A 17,208-nucleotide genomic window follows, 5' to 3' on the forward strand; every position below is an offset into this window, starting at 1 on the left:
GGGCCGCCCGTCCTCAACATATTGTCTTTATTTCACCTATAGGTTCTTTTATCTTGTTAATGCTATTATGCATATAATTATAAAATTCGACATCTATGTCACATCTCCTTACTCTTCTCCTGACGCGAAAACTTTCTCATCGTCTCTCTAATCCTTCTCCCCCGTTATCTCGCATTTTCTCGGGTTCTTGTAATTTGCTCTCCTTACTCTCTCCTCTTTTCCCCCATGTGATCCCCGCTCTACCCTTCCCTCCCTCCTTTCACTCTCCGCTCCTGCGCACCCGAGCCCTGACGCTGGTTTCATCCTCCTTGAATAACAAAAAAATCTCCACACGAATTGCGAGTTAAAGCGAAGGAAAAAGGCAAGAGGAGAAATAAGGTAACTAAAAATAACTCGTAGCTTTGGTCACTGAAGTGAACCCCTTGAGAGCATTGGGGGATGTGGGGAGTGGGAGCTGCTGCCAAGGGGGAGGATTAAGAGAGAACAACTGTAGGCAACTTTATACCAGAAGAGATCAGAACCGAGACCAAGCAACCCCGAAATCTGGATATCGTTGTCGAGGCGCAGCACACATGCCTTACCCGGCATCGTGCAATTATACACATTCGTAAATAATGGGCTGCAGTATTTTATTTCAGTATTCATATACGCACTCCAATTTTAAAAGATGCATTACATCGTGGTAGAAACTTCCACACAACTGCCACCGCCTATGTCTGTCTTTTAATTATGCTACATTTCTAGTATTTTGTTATATTATTGCTTCTCTCACAGGGGCAAGGGAAAACGCCGGAGCAATAGATATGTATAGCAAGCACCCTATCGCCCAACACCTCTGCGCCATTGTATACTTTTGTTTATTATTATTTCACGGTGTTTTCCTTGGGTGGTGGTGGAGGGCTGCTTGAAACGCTTCAATCGATTGGGGGTGCAAAGTAATATTTTATTGCGTGCTTGTTTGCTACGAAAGTATTTATTTTTCACAAGAGGAGGTAGACCGAGTTTTAAAATTATTTTTCCACAGGGTGACTTTTTCCCCTTATTTCTCTCGTTGCAAGGGACGGACGCAAATAAGCTCCGCCCTTTCCGTCACCATTTCAGGCGCCCCGGACTCCGCTATAAGCACGGAGAGTGAACGGGTAGATCCCGAGCCCGGCTACCTCGGCATGGAAATAGAAGAAAGGCGACTACCCACTTCTTGCTGGATGCACATGAAGCGGTATTACTGTAACAAAAATACCAACGCAGCCTAGGTGCTGCTAAACATTGCCAAATAAAGTTTGCATAACATTCCATTATTATGTTTTAAAGATGAGGTCCCACTTCCTGAACGCGAACTTTTCAGAAACGATATTGAATGCGATGACTTCAGCTCGTTCCATAGGATAGTTTGGAGTTTAAAAATTAGTTTGTAAATGCCTACAAGAATAGTGCCTCTTTTTCTAACAGTGCAATGTTTTCTACCCGTCTAAACGCCATGCCTCCCGGAAGTGGAAGGGAAGCTTAGAAATACTACTGCAGTATGTTTGGTGCCTAGGCGCTTTTATATGTCTCTCCGAAATTAATGTCACGGCAGTCACGGAAGGAGTGTAGATGCTCAATACTGTTTCATGCAGTGTGTTTAATTGCATGTGTATGTTTCTCAGTTTCCCAGAGACAAGTTTGTGATATTGGAATTTTGTATATGGACATATTGCTGTGAGCTATATTTTAAACTCCAATGTGTACATTTAAAACACAAAAATAGAAATGTAAGTGCACTTTTTCATTGTGGAAATGTGACATTTCCAGCACTAAAAGAAAACTGGTGGTCTGAAGAACCCCCGGGCTAAAGTATTATTAAATTACACGAAGCTTTGTTTTTTTATGTGCATAATGACAAGCAAGGCAACACTGGCTGGATAGCTGTGCACCTGCCAATGACAAATTAGAATACAGCAGGGCATAACCAGCATTCCACCCCTCCAAGGTCGCTAAAGAAAGTATTATTTACTGGGGTTGTAAAACATATTTTCAAAAGCACTTAGAAGCTGCATAAGCAGATTATAAACAGAGGCAGCTCCTCCACATGGGCGGAGGAGCGTCACCCCACTGCTTTCTCGCAGTGCGAGAGGCAGAAACGCGACAAAGCAGAAGGTAGAATGTGGGTGGGGGTGAGTGGGTGGGCAGTCCTGCTCCAGGCAGGGAAGAAGTGGCTTGCCCACTGTTGTGGGCGCAGACTGTTTGGTCGGCCCCAGGGCCGACCAAACCAGTCATGCACACTCTCCGTTTTCTCCATGTAGGCTGCATGCAGCCTGCATGGAGAAAACGATCTCCCCATAGATGCCTGAGTGGTCGGCGTCCCAGCCAATCACAAAACTGCAATTGCAGCGTTGTGATTGGCTTAGGGGAGGAGAGGGAGGCTGCCTGCTTCCTGCGAGGAGAAGTCCTAGCAGAGAGAGAGAGATGCAACGCGGATACGTTTTAAACATTATTTAAACTAACCTCCCTGCGCGACCCTCTGCGCTCCCACCCCCACCTGGTCATAAAGTGCTGTAGGAAGATCAGAAGAGATCTGCCCTTATGGCTAGATTTGCTGACTTTGATATTGGGTCACCAGGTTCAAAATCACTGATGGGGTAATTCACAAGGATAAATAAAACTTCAATAAATCAATCAAGGATTTTGTAAAGTGCTGCAAATCACCCATGAGGGTCGCAAGGCACTGGGGTTGCTAGATGCTTCGTAGTGATCTGTTCATTCGAACAGCCAGGTCTTGAGCTAGGGTAGCTTCTTGAGGTGAGAGGTGTGATGTGGGTTTATTGGGGGAGCTCAAGGATGAGTCTGGCCGCTGAGTTATGTATAGTATGTAGTCTCTTCAGGAGGTGTGCAGTGATTCCTACATAGAGTTTGTTCCCGTAGTCCAGTCCTCTGGTGTTGAGGACCTGGTTGACGGTCCTTCTGGTGTTGACTGGGAGCCACCTGAAGATCTTGCGGAGCATGTTCAGGGTATGGAAGCAGGAAGATGAGACTCATTCGAACAGCCAGGTCTTGAGCCCTTTCCTGAGTTGCTGAAGCAATGAGATGGTCCTGAGGTGCAGAGGAAGGTTGCTTCAAGCTTTGGCTGCCAGGTGTGAGAAAGAACATCTTCCGCTGTTGCTTTGGCAGACTTGGGGGTAACTGCGAGGAAGAGGGAGGCAAATTGTAGGTTTTCGGTTGGTGGAAGGTCATGCGTTTATTGATGTATGCTGATCCTTTGTTGTACAGGGCTTTATATGCGTGTGTCAACATCTTGAACTGGCATCTCTTCTCGATCTGGAGCTAGAGTAGCTTCTTGAGGTGAGAGGTGTGATGTGGGTTGATTGGGGGAGCTCAAGGATGAGTCTGGCCACTGAGTTCTGTATAGTATGTAGTCTCTTCAGGAGGCGTGCAGTGATTCCTACATAGAGTTTGTTCCCGTAGTCCAGTCCTCTGGTGTTGAGGACCTGGTTGACGGTCCTTCTGGTGTTGACTGGGAGCCACCTGTAGATCTTGTGGAGCATGTTTAGGGTATGGAAGCAGGAAGATAAGACTGTGTTTACCTGTTTCTTCATTGACAGCTTGCTGTCCAAGATGATTCAGAGGTTGGGGTCGTGGTCTGTCAGGGAGGGGGATAGGCAGAGTTCAGCAGACCACCATGCATAGCTCCATGGCGAGGTGATGATCCTAAAGATGAGTACTTCTGTCTTGTCCGTGTTGAGCTTGAGACAGTTGTCTTTCATTCATTCAGCAACATTTATCATGCATCTGTGGAAGTTGGCTGTGGTGGTGGAGGGGTCTTCTGACAGTAAGAGAATGAGCTGGGTGTCATTGGCGTAGGAGATGATGTTAAGTCTGTGCGATCTGATGGTGTTGGTCTGGGGGGCCATGTATGTGTTGAAGCGGGTGAGGCTGATGGATGATCCTTGGGGGATGCCGCAGATGCTCTTTTCGGGTTCCGAGGTGAACAATGGGAGTTGGATTCTCTGGGTTCTTCGGTGAAGTTTGAGGTGATCCATTGAGGGCGTCTCCCTGGATTCCGATGTGGTGGAGTCTGTTGATCAACATGTGGTGGGAGATGGTGTCGAAGGTCCCTGACAGCTCCAGGAGAATGAGAGCTGCTGTTTCGCCGCAGTTTAGGAGGTCTATGATGTCATAGGTGGCTGCGATCATTGCTGTCTCCGTGCTGTGATTGTCTCGTAACCTAGATTGAGAGGGGTCTAGGAGGTTGTTGTGTTCCAGGTGTTCGTGAGTTGCTGGTTGATTGCCTTCTCGAGAACCTTTGCTGGAAGGGGAGCAGGGAGATGGGACAGTAGTTCCTCAGTTCTGCTAGGTCGTCAGAAGGTTTCTTAAGGAGGGCCTCACTTTAGTGTGTTTACAGACCATAGGGAAGGAGGCCGAAGTGATGGAGGTGTTGAGGACTTTCTTGAGTTTTTCGCCAGTCATGTCACTCTTCCGAGTAATTTACGTGTGTGATTTACCGTTACACTTTTGAGTAACTTTACTACTTTTGGCTATTCACAAAATATGAGTTTAAAAGTGTAGACTTAAACGTCTCCACCCACTGAAAAAGGCAGTGGAGCCAACTTTACGAGGGTAAGTTACTACTGCCAAAAAAAAGCAGCAGTAAGCCCAGCAGCACAAATGGCCAACTACTGAAATGCAGCACCCTTCCATTGAAAACAATATAGGTCGGGACTTAAAACAAGACCGCATAGAAAATAATGTTAAGTTAAATTACATTATTTAAAATAGTTACATTTATAAAAAAAATAGAAAACAATTTTTAGGAAAAATCTAAAAGTGGTACTTTAATAGCCTTTTAATTTAGTTAACTATATACACCACTTAATAATTATTGATGTGTGATCAAATTATTTTTGGTAGGAATGTATTTTTTAACCTTTTAGGTGTGTGCCTTGGCCACAGGCCGACATCGGCACCCTGGTGCACCTGTTCCCCATTGGCCAAAGCTATGGAGGGCTGTAAAGGACTCAATGGTGCTCGCACCAGAGAGTTTTCTTTGTTTTGGTTTTTCAGGTCAGGCTGCTGGGAAAGAGCATTTACGATTATCACATATAAACCTTTCATTTATAAAGTAATGATATAGCATGTATACTATCAATGGCAGTGATAACCAGGGAACGTAACAAAAAGGGAGGGTAGGGAAGCAAGACAAAAAACCTATACAAGTTTGGAGTCCACAGAACACCGCATTGCAGGAGAATAAACATGAAATAAGCAAAACAATCGCTGAATGCGCGAAGCATATTATAATACAACCGCATGAGTGCCGTAACAATGTACATGATTCAAGGGCAATCTAGTCACTTATATGGAGGAGGCTTAAGGACTGCTAGGGCGAATTATGTGTATCATTTCATGTCAAGGTGGCACAGGTGAGGTAGGGTGATCTGAGATGTGAGTGCGTAACCATGTCAAGAATGGGTTCCAAATATCTCTTGGGCTAGAAGCAGCTGGCAACAAGTCCCAAAAGGTGGACAGCTGTTCTTGGTAGTAGGTGATATCAAGTATCCAGGCTTCAATTGAGGGAGCAAATGAGTTTCCCCCAGTGTATGGCAACTTTCTGTTTTGCTAGTAGGAGTAGCATAGCAAGGAGACAGTGGATTGTGGTTAGGGCCCATCAGGGGTGTGGGTTCCAATAGTAACTCTAACATTTCCCAGATTTTATGAAAAATATTCACCTAGTACTGTGCACTAGTGGGGCAGTCCCAGGCCAAATGTAGAAATGAGGCTTGTGGGGTATGGCATCTCCAGTAGTTGGTGTCTGGTCAGCGACCCATCCGATGGAGCTGCAGGGGTGTCCGATAAAGTCGGTGAAGAAACTTAAAATGAATAAGTCTCTGTTTGTAGTTAGTGGATAGCAGTTCTAATTGGCTGCAGAAAAAGTGTCATCTGTCTGTTATGGGTGAGTGTAGCTCTGAATTCCATCCTGCTTGTTCCTTCGATTTGCCCACCGGGAAGGTGTGTTGCATAGTTTATAAAGGGGTGCAATAAGTCCGCGCAGGGATTGGTCAGTTAGCCTGTGCTCAAGAGCTGGCAAGGTGGGGGCGGGGGGGACGAGGGGGGTGGAAATAAATGTTATGGATCTGATGGCACATTACTTGGATGCAATAGTATAGTAGCAGTTCTGAGAAGCTTGGTAAAGTCTCCCCAATTAATGACGGTGGGGCTAAGAATGTGTCGCCGGGATATAAATCTGCTAAAGTGTTAATGGCGAGTTGTTTCCCCTTTGTCGCATTGCCTTTGTTTACTAATGGAGTTATTAGTGGGTTGTTGGCCAAGGGGGCAGACGTGGCATAAAGTATCCTGATGACAGCCCTATTTCTCAACCCTTCCCAATTCCAGCGCATTGTTTTAATCGTATTAATTTTGTTTCTGGGTTGTTTGTATGCTTGATATACGGCGTTGCGCAAAGGGGTGGGGTCGGCTCTGTCTGTTTCTACCGCCATGTGAGGCTGGAACTGGGTGGGGTGTAACCAGTGAATGAGAAAATGAGCCTATGTGCAGTAGATGTAGAGAGGGATGTCCGGCGTACCCAGTCCACCCTGATGAAGAGGGTGCGTAAGAAGCTCCCAGGATATTCAGGCTTGTTTGCCAGCCCAGACAAGAGAAATCATGAGGGAGCACAATGTCTTAAGGAATATTTGGCTTAGTGGGAGAGGGAGATATACAAAAACGTATAATAATTTAGGAAGGACGTTAATTTTTGCCACTGCTATCCTGCCAGCCAGTGATAGTGGCAATTTAGACCAGGTAGCCACCTTCCTTTCCAGCCAGGCTACAGTGCGTCCATCATTCATATTCCTGAGTTCTCGTGTGTCGCGGCTTAGTCAAATCCCCAAGTGCTTAACTGGGCCTTGGGCCCTTTCAAGGGGGTAATCTAGCGCAAAGGGCTTTGTGCAGTTAGTTAGGGGGGAATAGTGTTGACTTGGACCAGTTGATCTGGATTCCTGATAAACCTCCACATTTGGTGATTTCCCGGAGTACGGTGTTTATGTACTCCTTAGGATCGTGTATGTACAGTGTGATGTCATCAGCATATAATGAAATGATTAGCCCACTGGATGTGAATCCTAGCCTTCTGGCCGCATGATGTTGTCTTAGGCGTGCCACCAGCAGATCCAGGCAAGAGGAGGGGTGATTGGGGGCATCCCTGTCTTGTACCTTGAGTGATAGGGAAAGGCCGTTGACGCATAGTCGGGCTGTGGGCTCGGAGTAGAGTAGTTTCATTTGTTGTAAATATAGTGGGCATAGCCCCAGTTTAGCCAAGATGGTGAAGAGGTATGGCCATCCTAAAGAATCCAATGCTTTTGTGGCGAATATGTCTCTTCACACCGCATACCATTATCCCGCCTGCTGTCACAACGCAGTTGTAACAATGACTGCGTTGTGACAACGCATACCATTACTCCGCAAGTCGTTACAACGACTTGCGGAGGGGGGACGCTGGATGTTGGAATAGTAAAATTTCCTATTCAAACTTCAGTCTGTGCGAACTTTAGGGAAGGTGTTGGATTTTAAATCCAACACCTTCTCCCCCTCCGCAAGTCGTTGAAACGACTTGCGGAGTAATGGTATGCGTCGTCACAGCGCGGTCATTGTAACGACCGCGTTGTGACAGCATGAAGGGTCACGGATGCGGGGTGAAGGTGGTTTACCTTTTGTGGCATCTAAGAGGGCTGCTAAGGCTGGCGTCTGGGTGAAAATTAGTGCGCATGGTGCACTGGCGTCATTCCCACTGAAAGTGAAAGTGAAATGATCCAAATGGCTCATTTCACTTTCACCTAATCGGTGCTCTGTGGCATATTTTGAGACAGGCCCTGATTTGCAGATGGGAGGTTTCATTGGAAAAGGGAGAATCTCCATTTTCCTACAATATCTCTCCCTACTGTATCCCTGCTTGGGGCTCACCAAGCAGGGATCCACCTTCTAGGCACCAGGGATAAGAATTGCTGCAGGGAGGAGCTGCCCCAGGGCATGGGCCTCTGCCCCCAGGCCACATTCATTTTTCAGCCCCCTTGGGAGGTGGATGGCAGTATTCAAACCCCGTCTGCTCCCTCCTGGGGGATATGGAGGCTGAACTCCCACTAGGCATCAGAGTTTGGCAAAATTCATATTTTTTTGGTGGGCCCTGACATGGGCCTGTGCCTCCTGCAATGGGGCTGCATTAGTCTTTCTGCCTGCTGGATGGGGTGGATAGGGGTTTACACCACCAGTCTGCCTCTCTGGTGTGATAGAAAGCCCACTACACACCATAGTTTGGCCAAATTCACAATTTTTTTATCAGCCCCATTGGGCTTGGGCCTGTGTTCTCCCCCGCTCTAGCCCGCAGTAGTCTCTCAGCAGCCCCAGGGGGTGGATGGGGATGTTAACCCCCAATCTGCCTACCCAGGAGGCAAAAAGACTACTAGACTCCAGGGATAGACCTAATTAATGATTTGTTGATGGGGTGAGTAACCTCAATGCAATGGGCCTGTGTTCCCGCTGCCCAAACCTCATTACTCTTTCTGCCTCCCCTTCGGGGGACGGATGGAGGTGTTCACCCCAATCTGCCCCCACCACCAGTGGGTAGGAAACCCTCTTGATACTATAGATTTTTATTCATCAGTATTGTTTAGGGGGAGGGGTACACCCCTGGGCATGGGCCTGTGCTTCCACCCAAGGGCCCTATTAATTGTTCTGCCCTCCAGCGGGTGGTTTGGGGTGTTTATCCCCAATCTGCTCCTTCTCGTGGGGGTGGGATGGGGGCAGAAAGCCCACTAGACTCCATGGATTGTTGAATTACAGTACTTTGTTTTGGGCTCGGAGCAGCCCCACAGGCATGGGCTTGTTCTGCCTCCCCCGCCCGGGCTCCATTAATCTTTTTTGCCACTTAGTGAGTGGGGGAGGGGGGGGAGGGGGGGAGAAAGCACATTAGACTACCAGGGAAAATATGGCAAAATAAAGGGGTGAGGAGGCCGCCCGCCCGCCCAGGCTTTGGGCTTGGCAGTGCCCTCACCCCAGAACGCACCCATCAGTCTTATCCCCACCAAGGGGATAGATTGAGGGAGTTTACTTCCAATTTGCCCCAGGGGGGGCATAAAGCCCACTAGACAACAGGGCTATATTTTATTGTTGTAGGAAAAAAACATGGTGTGTGGGTTGACTGCCCTGGTGTTGGGCCTATCCTCCAGCCCTAAAACCCCAGCCATCTTTCTGGGGGACATGGCAAGCAAGAGGACATTTTGATTCTTTTGGCTGTAGGTTTTACATATGGATTGACAGAGTGAGAGTAATTCCAAATTTCCTCCCACTTGCCATTGTGAATGGTTACACTATTCAGGCTTGTACTCAGGAGCATAACAAATGCCCCCGCACACCCTGCAGTGCGGGGGAGCCGAGCTCCAGGAGTCCCTTTCTGCAAAGTAGGCTGGTGTGCCTCGTGTAGAGCCCACAACACTTTCTTACTCACAATGCCCTCCAAAACGTGGCCTAAAATCATGCATTTTCCTCACATTTCTGTGGAGGAATGTTCCAGAATCTGTGGTGAATCACACATTTCCTTCCACCTGTGTGTTTCCCCACTTGTCCCAATAAAAACGGTACACCACATGTGTAGCTGACCTGAACTCTCGCAGCACAAAAGGCCAAAAAATGTAACATGGAGAAACCGGCAATAGGGTGGATCCCCCACCCAGGAAAACCCATCAAATGCAGACATTTATGAGAACTAGACACCCAGGAGATACAGGATGGTGTACCTTGCGTGGAGCCCCACAACGGTTTCTTACCCACAAAGCCCTGCAAACCTCAAACTTTGCCTACAATTACACATTTTTCTTGCATTTTACGTGTCATAAGCTTCCAGAATCTGCAAGGCTCTACAAAATTCTTACCACCCAGTATTCCCCACTTGCCCTGATAAAAATGCTATCCCACTTGTGTGGTTGAGCCAACTGGTTGCGACAGGGACAGATCAAACAAGGGCCAACTTGGGGGAAAGCTGGGTAGTTGGAAACGTATGGCTTCCCCAGATTATTGAACTTTCCACCACAAAAATGTGAGGAAAATCTGTGTTTTTAGCCAAATTATAAGGTTTGAAAGAGCTTCTGGGAATGAAAAACCTGGTGAGAGCCATGCAAGTCATGCCAGCCTTGGCTCTCCTTAGGGTCTTGTTATCAGAAATGTGCAGGATTGCAAGGTTTCACTAGGTGCCGGCTGAGCTAGATGCCAAAATCCACTGCTAACTAAATAAAAAAATGTTGGTTTTTAGTGGAAAAAGCTGATCTGTTGATGTTGCGTTTTTGGCCCTTTCCTTTTGTGGCAGTTAGGCCCACCACACTGTAGTGTAGTTCCTATATTCCCAATAGGCTCTGCGCATTGGAATAATATATACTGTAGTTTAGACGTAGGACTGAAGTCTACTAGGTCTCTACCGAATATATTAAACTTAATAGTGAGTGCTAGCTAGCTCAGAAGTCACTAGAAACGTTCTCAAATTCACAAGAAACGATTAGTTTCTGACAACCGCATAAACATGACAACTATGTTTCCCAAGAATAAGAAATCAAATCTCTAGAGCCGCGGAAACAATAGATAACTATTTTACTCAGTCAATCGTGCATTCTTCGTTTCACCAGAGATGCAGAGAAATAGAGAGACGGGCGTTTTCAATAAAAGTATTTATTGAACAGTCTTCTTTCTCAAGCATTGGAAATAAACTGCTACAATCGTAATACTGGTTATAAAGTACAAGGCATATAATACAAACAGTATTATAAAGTAATACTGTAAAAGCATGATATGGTTTCTAAGCCATAAAGTGCATAAAATGTATAAAATACATACAGTAATAAATAATGACTAAAAGTACTCAATTGGTGCTTCTAAAATACGCCTACCCCGGTGTACCTAACCTAAGTCTAGTACGAGGGAAGAAGTAAGTGAGGAGTAGCCTAAGTTTAGTAGTTCTCTGCCAGGAATCTATTCCAAGAATTCTCTAAGCGGTCTAATCAGCGCCGTACCTTGGTTTTAAAATGAAGGAGGTCTTGTATCTCTCTCTCAGGACTCGATTTCCCAGATACCCGCAAGGGTAAGCTGGAAACACTGGAGCTGGATTTCTCGGGAAGAGAAAAAACAGCGTCTCTCTCAGTGCGTCAGTTGGAGGGTCGGCTTCGTTCGGCACTTGCTGCTACAGGGCGTCGGGCAAGTAGATAGTCGATCTGCTTCAAACCGCAGTGTGTTTGTCTGGGCAAACCTAGGCATATTTATACCTTGAAGGTGCCGAGTTTGACTCATGTTTGGACTTAATAACGTCACTCAAAGGCTAAATTCTAGGAAAACGCCAGGAGTTCTTGGAGAACTTAATATTCAAGCAGGGGGAAGTCCCTAGCTGCTGAAGGCAGGTTTTTCCAAGAAATTGTTGTTGATTCTCGGAACTTATTGGAAGTAGCCATGCCGTATTTGGGCTGCAAGGCTCAGGCCAAATATGGTAGTTATTTCTATGTATATATATAAGGATATGATAAAGTATACCTATATAAGGGCATGAATCAGGAAAATTACACTAGGGTCCTAGATTCTTTTACAACACCCACTCCACGATATTAAGTTCAATAAAGCTAACCTAATAAGCACTGAACATATCTAAAGCTAGTGTTTACAATCCCACCCCAAAATACATAAAAATGCACTTGAAATGGTTGTACATGTGAAAAATATTGAGCATTTCTACAGTACGCATTTTAAGGAAGTGATAACATTCCAAGCATATACTATGGTATCTAAATATGCAAACTGAATGAATCATGAATTTACATCAATAAAAATGGTCATGAATTTACATCTATGAAAATGGCTCTTAAATACAGAAAGAAAGGTCGAGACCATTTCATAACATAACATGTCAATTGTTATAGGAGGACAAGTCCAAATATTTTCTCTAGGCAGTGTTTAAAAGAGGAAAATAATTTCTTGTTCTCTAAGAATAGTTCTACTTTAAGCAGATTAGTCTGTGCCAAAAAGTTCAAATGTTTTGGAAAGAAAAATTCAATTGGTTGTGAAAAAATAGAGTTCCAAAGTTAGAAGTCTTTGTTTTCAAAATTTGAAGGCCGAATTTCAGAGTTCAGGGAACGCTGTGTGCATGAATCAAAAGTTATTCTCGGTGTCAGGAGAAAACATCAGATCGTCTAGGCTGGCAAAGAAATCGTCTACCACAGTAGGTGAAAGTGGAACTACTTGATCAAGCAGATCACATGTGCACAGATGAGAAGCATTGCCGTCAGCTCCAGGTGTTGCATTAGAAGTATTCATATCAGATAGTACCTGTGTGCCTGTTGATCCTCGTATCTCACTCTCAGTTAGACTTACTGGTGAGACTTCAATGAATGGCGTCATCAGGATTGGTAGCCTTTGGGGACAACACAATGCATGAGTCGTTACCGGACCTAGCAAGGCGTCGACATCCGATGGCAGGACTGATGGAAGTGTAAGACAAATGTCCAGCACGCATTCTTCTCCGCAAAGCAGGCATCGTAGAACAGGTAAGATGCAATCTTGCCAGATTGGTCTGAATGATAGAAACCAGGTTGTGTTCAGATCTCTTAAACGAGCCAAGCCAAGAATCTGTGTAATCCTCTCACAATACCTCATGGCAAGGAGGGCACCTTCCATGTTGGTCTGGGTATTGTTGGTTGCCGGACTTGTCATATCGGAGCAGAAGGAATAAAAACAGAATTCCTGCTACGAGTCCCAAGATGAGAGGCAGACCGCCGAACACAGAGTGCAAGAAATTTGGAAAAATGCAGAGGACTGCTTCAAATGGTGTTAACAGTCCTGAAAAAATTGTCTTAAATACATGTGCAATGCCACTGGTATCAGACATTTTTTTTTGATAATCAACTTTATTCAGCATTTTAAAACAGCAAGTAGAATTCATTGGCAGCAGCTCACAAATCAACAGGTACAATGAGTCAAAATCAGCAGTGCATATGGGTAGGGTCAATCCACTCCAGTCTAACATTACAGCTGGTGTGGTAATAACAGTAACTTTGAAAACAGTTTGTATATCTGTTTCACGGCGGGATCATGTTGAACCACTTCCCCCATATTTTAGGGAACAGTTCTGGAGAACCTCTGGATTCGAATAGGGCCTCCTCTTGGGCACCGCACCAGTCCACCCCCCTCCTCCATCCCCCCACCGTGGGTGTCGCATTGCGTAACCAGTGTCGTGCTAAGTCCCTTTTGGCCACGACCACCGCTGTTCCTAATAGGCGTTTATCCAAACTAGAGCCGTCCAGGCCATCGAAGATCCCTAGCAGCATTCGCAGCGGGTCATGAGGGACCTCCCAGCCCAGGGCCTGTGAAAGATCCAGCTCCACTCCTGTCCAAAACCTCTCAAGCACCGGGCACAGCCACACCATGTGGTATAAGTCGGCCGGGGGTTGTCCACATCTTGGGCAATCTGGGGAGGGTCTCAATCGGGCTCGAAAAAGCCTCTCAGGGGTGAGGTAAGACGTGTGTAGATAGTATGTCTGCACCAGACGCAGCTTGGATGATGTGGTCAGGGTACGTGGGGCCATTAAGGCGTCCCTCCAATCGGCCTCTTCTAGGGGTCCCACCCATCCCTCCCAACGGGTGCGCAGCTGATCGAGGGACGAGGGGCTATTATTTACTAGGGAGCGGTAGATACGGGATACTCCTCCCCTACCCAGGTTCCCCATCATCACTTGGGCTTCTAGCGGGCTAAACTCTAGGAGGGTGTTTGGCACGGGGAGGTGTGCATGAATGGCGTGGTGCAGCTGCAGATACCTAAAATGCTGGGCATGGGGAAGGGCGTGCATGTCAGCAAAGGCTCGAATGTGGTCTCCCACCCAGACATCTCCAAGAACCGACGCCCCAATAAGGTCCCAACACCGGAATCCGCTTAGGGACGATACCTCCCAGAGCCAGTTGCCATGCCAGAGTGGCGTCTGGCGGGTAAGTTTGCGGTCCCACCCTGTGAGGTGCAGGGCTGCGCGCCAGGCCAGCAGGACCGTTCGTGTAATTGGGGCCATGGTTTGTGGGACCGGGCAGCCATATACGAACGCTTGAATCTGCGAGAAGTCCGTCTCTTTCAGTTCCACCCGGTACGCTGGGTCGGACCAGCCGCCGGCGTACCAGTCGTGGACTACAATCAGCTTAGTGGCAAGGTAGTAGAGGTAGAGGTGAGTTACCCCTAGGCCTCCGTCAAACGGGGAATACAGCTGTGTGCGAGGGAGATCCATGGTGTTCCGCCACCCCAGAGGAACCTGGATAAGGTTCTGTCGAGCTCGCGGAACCAGGTGCGGGAAAGAGGAATGGAGATGTTTTGTAGAGTGTAGAGGAAACGGGGAAGGACCATCATTTTAAACAGTGCACTCCGTCCCAAGGGATTGAGGGGGAAGGTTTGCCATTTTTTAAGGTCCAATCGCATTCGGGGTCCCAGGGGTGTGATGTTCAGTGCCTATTCTAATTCCGACAGGAGAGTCCCCCATATCCCCAGGTATTTAACCGAGTGGTGTCTAAGGGGGATGGACGACTGCCAGTCGAAACATTCCCGGGAGGGGTGCAGCGGGACCAGGGTGGATTTGACCGCATTAAGCCGCAGGCCAGAGACTTTCTCAAAATCGAGAAGGATCTTCAGACATTTAGGGCCCAAGGTACAGGAGCACGTCATCGGCGTAGAGGGTTATCTTGTCTATGTGGCTCTCATTCCAGGCCCACCCTTGGACAAGGGGGTCCTGCCGGATGAGCGACGCCGGGGGCTCCATCGCTAATGCGAACAGGAGTGGGGAGAGGGGACACCCCTGGCGCGTGCCTCTGCATACCGAGAATGCCTCAAAGGGCGACGCGTTGATCAGCACCCGGCCTCTGGGGTTCGCGAAGAGAATCCTAATATATCGGCGGAACAGTGGGCCAAAGCCCATCTCCTCCAGTACATTTTGCAAATACGCCCAGCCCACCGCATCAAAGGCTTTCTCAAAGTCGAGAAAGAGGAGGGCCAAATATGGGGACAGGCGGGAGCGATGGGCCAGGGCCAAGTGGAGGCGGCGGATACAGTGGCGGGTGCCTCTGGCCGGCATGAAGCCACATTGGTCCGGGGGGACCAGGTCTTGTAGAAGGGGTTTAAGCCTCTGGGCCAATATCGTGGCGAAGAGCTTAATCTCGGTGTTAATAAGGGAGATAGGACGGAAGTCTGCACAGTTCGCGGAGGGCGGGTGGGTCTTGGGTATGACCACAATCGTAGCCAGGTCTGATTCGGGGGGTAAGGAGCCCTTATCCACCAGGTGACGGAAAAGACCCAGCAGTTGGAGGGCCAGAGTGTCCCTGAAGGCCGCGTAGAACTCCTGCGGGAACCCGTCAGGACCGGGTGTCTTGCCAGGGTTCAGAAGGGGGATGGCCTCTAGGACTTCGTCCAATGTGAACCGCTTTTCCAGAGCCTCCGCATCCGCCGGGGTAAGAGCGGGGAGTCGAGTACCCAGGAGGGTAGTTAGAAGCCCGTCGGCCGGGCGCGCCGCATAGAGGCGAGTGTAAAATTCCGCAAAGCGTCCAGCTATGGCCTCCGAGGTTACCTGGAGGGTGCCATCTGGTGCGCGGACCTCCGGAAGAATGCAGTGGATCTTGGGGTAGGAGACCAAGTTATGGAGGAGTTTACCATTTTTGTCAACCCAGCCGTATAGCCAAGCCACCGACGACCGCCACAGCTGCTGGGCCAAGTCAAGTGAGATCTGACGGAGCTTTTCTCGGATCAGCGCCAATTGCCGGTTGGGGTCCTCTCGACCAATGGCGGTTTGTTCAGCCTCCAGCTGGGTGGCTTGGGACTCCAATTCCGCAAGTCGGGCCAGACGGTCCGTTCGCTTGGCGTGGACAAGTCCCCTCGCCACCCCGCAAATCACCGCCTTGCCGGCCTCCCAAAGGGTCCCTGCCGAAGGAACTGAACCCTCGTTGGCAGCGAAATAGTGGGTTAGCTCCTGTCCTAGCGCGTCCGCCAGCGCCTGGTCTTGTAGGAACCACGCATTGAGGCGCCATACCGCTCGTGGTCCCGCCGGAGCGGAGCCAATTCGGAGGGAGACGGGGGAGTGGTCAGACAGTCCCCTAGGCAAGATATTCGCTCCGGAGACCAGATGGCAGTCTGTGGCCGGGAGCAGGAGGAGATCAATGCGGGAATGGGTATGGTGGGAGGCTGATGTATTTGTGTATTACGCCTTGCGGGGGTTCCAGACTCGCCAAATATCACAGAGCCGAAGCCCAGCTCGACAGTGCCGCAGCAGAGGAGACTCGGGTGGCAGAAGGGGGACTGGTCGTGTCCTGCCCCGGCTGCATCACGGCGTTGAAGTCGCCGCCAACAACCGTGAGGCCGAGTGGAAAAGAGGAAAGGATCTGTGTAAGGCACCGGAGCGTCAGGGACAGGAGGGCGGGCGGGACGTAGAGATTCAGGATGTTCAGGGGGCAGCCCTCCACCATGCCCGATATTGCTCCTCCAACCAGTTTCTCTCGAGCGTTCCCCGCGCAAAGCTCTGCCGCACTGGAGGTCGCTCTTTCAGGGTCTTGGGACCTAAGCTTTGGAATGCTCTGCCCCTTAACATCCGTTCCCTAGACAGCCTTCCTACCTTCCGAAAAGCCATCAAGACCCTCCTGTTTCCCTCTGGTTAGCTCTTCACTCTCCCTCCTCCCCCTACCTGGTAGGTTCTGTGACTCCTCTCAGCGCCGGGACGCCCCTTCGCTGGGGCAGCTGTCGCGCTTTACCAAACCTAGAATAGAATAGAATAGAATTGCCACATATCGCCCCTGTGGGCCAGTGTAGACCTTAACCAGGGTGAAGGGAAGACACTTCCAAAGCAAGACCGCTACCCCTCGGGACCCGCGTTGTATTCCAGAGTGCCAGACCATCGCAAACCCGTAGCGGGCCAGGAAGTTGCATTGTGTGCCTAAAAGGTGGGTCTCCTGGAGAAGGAGCACGTCCGCCGAGTGGCGATGTGCTGCTCGAAGAACCGCAGCGCACTTAATGCGGTCAAGCAGGCCGTTAACGTTCCACGAGAGAACGTGGAGGGGTCTAACCAGAGTGTACGCCATTGGGGGAGGGGGCATGTGGGAGAGCATGTGGGCAACGGGAGGCGCGCCCCAGAGGGGAGGACCTACAACGCCGTTCCAGAACAAAGGGAGGTAGTCGGAGTGGGCCAGTGGGGCACA

General features: G+C 48.7%; 1 protein-coding gene across 2 annotated transcripts in view; it reads left to right on the top strand.

The window, feature by feature from the left end:
• Positions 1-269: 269 nt before the first annotated feature.
• L3MBTL3 (L3MBTL histone methyl-lysine binding protein 3) overlaps positions 270-17,208 on the top strand; it is a 713,216-nt gene continuing 696,277 nt past the window's right edge. Inside the window, exon 1 of one of the 2 annotated variants that reach the window (XM_086957521.1) lies at positions 270-378. The gene's annotated coding sequence lies outside the window, so the exon portion shown is untranslated. Of the gene's footprint in view, positions 379-1,093; positions 1,220-17,208 lie in introns of those variants that run through there. The other variant, XM_086957523.1, reaches the window with a different exon arrangement.

Source organism: Lissotriton vulgaris, chromosome 2_1 (genome assembly GCF_964263255.1).
Source record: "Lissotriton vulgaris chromosome 2_1, aLisVul1.2, whole genome shotgun sequence".
Classification (NCBI taxonomy): Eukaryota; Metazoa; Chordata; class Amphibia; order Caudata; family Salamandridae; genus Lissotriton; species Lissotriton vulgaris.